Below are 2864 nucleotides of genomic sequence, written 5' to 3' on the forward strand. Positions count from 1 at the left end.
CACAATATATATGGGCATTGAGCATGGAGGGTGAGTGTCCCACGTCTGTCTTATGGATGGGAGCGTGGAGGGTGAGTGTCCCACGTCTGTCTTGTGGAGGGTGAGTGTCCCACGTCTGTCTTATGGATGGGAGCGTGGAGGGTGAGTGTCCCACGTCTGTCTTGTGGAGGGTGAGTGTCCCACGTCTGTCTTGTGGAGGGTGAGTGTCCCACGTCTGTCTTGTGGAGGGTGAGTGTCCCACGTCTGTCTTGTGGAGGGTGAGTGTCCCACGTCTGTCTTGTGGAGGGTGAGTGTCCCACGTCTGTCTTGTGGAGGGTGAGTGTCCCACGTCTGTCTTGTGGAGGGTGAGTGTCCCGCGTCTGTCTTGTGGAGGGTGAGTGTCCCGCGTCTGTCTTGTGGAGGGTGAGTGTCCCGCGTCTGTCTTGTGGACTGGAGGGTGAGTGTCCCACGTCTGTCTTGTGGACGGGAGCGCGGAGGGTGAGTGCCCCACGTCTGTCTTGTGGACGGGAGCGCGGAGGGTGAGTGTCCCACGTCTGTCTTGTGGATGGGAGCGCGGAGGGTGAGTGCCCCACGTCTGTCTTGTGGACGGTAGCGCGGAGGGTGAGTGCCCCACGTCTGTCTTGTGGACGGGAGCGCGGAGGGTGAGTGCCCCACGTCTGTCTTGTGGACGGGAGCGCGGAGGGTGAGTGCCCCACGTCTGTCTTGTGGATGGGAGCGCGGAGGGTGAGTGCCCCACGTCTGTCTTGTGGACGGGAGCGTGGAGGGTAAGTGTCCCACGTCTGTCTTGTGGACGGGAGCGCGGAGGGTGAGTGCCCCACGTCTGTCTTGTGGATGGGAGCAGTGCAGGGAGGTGGTGGAGCATTGTATGCTAGTGGAGGGGTGCATTGTGTGCCAGTGCAGGGAGAGGGGCATTGTGTGCCAATGCGGGGGGGGGGGGGGGGGGGGGAGTTTGCATTGTGTGCCAGTACAGTGAGTGCATTGTGTGCCAGTAGTAAGGGGGGTGCATTATGTGCCAGTGCAGGCAGAGGGGCGTCATGTGCCAGTGTGGGGGAGGGGTTGCATTGTTTGCCAGTGCAGGGAGAGGGGCATCGTGTGCCAGTGTGGGGGGGGGGGAGGTTGCATTGATTGCCAGTGCAGGGAGAGGGGCATCGTGTGCCAATGCGGGGGGGTTGCATTGTTTGCCAGTGCCGGGAGAGGGGCATCGTGTGCGGGGGGGGGGGGGGGGGGTTTGCATTGAATTGCCAGTGCAGGGAGAAGGGGCATTGTGTGCCAGTGTGTGTGTGTGTGGGGGGGGTTGCATTGTTTGCCAGTGCAGGGAGAGGGGCATCGTGTGCCAGTGCGGGGGGGGGTTTGCATTGTTTGCCAGTGCAGGGAGAGGGGCATGGTGTGCCAGTGCAGGGAGAGGGGCATGGTGTGCCAGTGCAGGGAGAGGGGCATGGTGTGCCAGGGAGAGGGGCATGGTGTGCCAGTGCAGGGAGAGGGGCATGGTGTGCCAGTGCAAGGAGAGGGGCATTGTGTGCCAGTGCGGGGGGGGGCATGGTGTGCCAGTGCAGGGAGAGGGGCATGGTGTGCCAGTGCAGGGAGAGGGGCATGGTGTGCCAGGGAGAGGGGCATGGTGTGCCAGTGCTGGGGGTGCAGCCCCCGCAGGTACAGGGTGACTGAGGCACTGAGCGCAGGATTTAGTCTCCTGTGCAGGTGATGTCTCGGATGTACAGGTCATGGAGTGTAACGCGGGGTGAGGGTCTGTGCATTACGTTGCAGTACTGAATCTAGAACATACCAGATGTCTCTTATGGGGAAAGTGGGGAGAGGTGAAAGTTTGGCAGTGGTCCAGACCCTGTAGGGGGGGTGTAGACCGCGGGAGGTCTGACAAGTGTGGGGAGGGGGCACGCCGCGCGCAGCAAGCCACAAATTACTTTAAAAAAAATTAAGAGCTAATTCCATGTCCAGAGGTTTTAAACCAGATACAACTGGATTTTAACCCCACCTTGCCCACGCTATGAATCATGGGTAAAAGTATGCATCCCCCCTCCACCCCCCCCCCTTTTCTTCTTATTTTTTTTTTTATTGTCTTTTGTTTAATCTGACTGTAAGGTTATGATTGGCTGAGTGGCAGATCAGTGCCCACTCTCAGGGCAGGGATCCCGCAGGGTTCTGGAAGAGGGGGGGGAGGGGGGGGTGGATTGGTGTCATGCCGTCTGTGCCGCCCACCCAACAGAATCCTTACATCCGAGTGAAAAAAAAAAAATCTCACCTCTCCCTCCTTCTATTTCCCCCTTTCCTTCCCTCTGTCTGTCTCTTTTCTCTACCTTCTTCCTCTTCCATATTCCCCGTCCCCCTCACTCCCCCCAGACAGCTGGAGATCTGTAAGTATGCCCTGGAATGTCTGTGTCTGTGTGATCCGGGATTGGGAGGGGGGGGGGGGGGGGGGGGGGGTAATCCTGCAGCGGATGGCCAAATAATGCAAAATGTACCCCCCGATATTGCGCCCCGGCCGTCGGGCAGGCATTGTGCCGCAGCTGCAGGCCGCACGCCTATAGACGCCTCATTTAGGGCAGAATGCATTCTTTTGTTGGTTACGGTTTGTGGATTAGGGGCTGCAGTAATTGCTCCCTGCTCCCCCCCCCCCCCCAAATCCATCCATTACCACCACCTCCTCCTTCGGCTGTGTGAATGGGGTCAGTCAGCTGGTGGCTCGGTGCCAGCCTGTGTGTGTAGGTTGTGGAGAGCTGGGCCCTCTCTCCGTAATAATGTGAATGCAAGCAGGGCCTGTGTCACTTCAGACCTGACGGAAGGCTCTGTGTGGTGGTGGGGGGGGGGGGGAGGGGGACCTCCTCCTCCTCCTATTTTCCTCCCCTCCTTAT

Source organism: Pseudophryne corroboree, chromosome 12 (genome assembly GCF_028390025.1).
Source record: "Pseudophryne corroboree isolate aPseCor3 chromosome 12, aPseCor3.hap2, whole genome shotgun sequence".
Taxonomy (NCBI): domain Eukaryota; kingdom Metazoa; phylum Chordata; class Amphibia; order Anura; family Myobatrachidae; genus Pseudophryne; species Pseudophryne corroboree.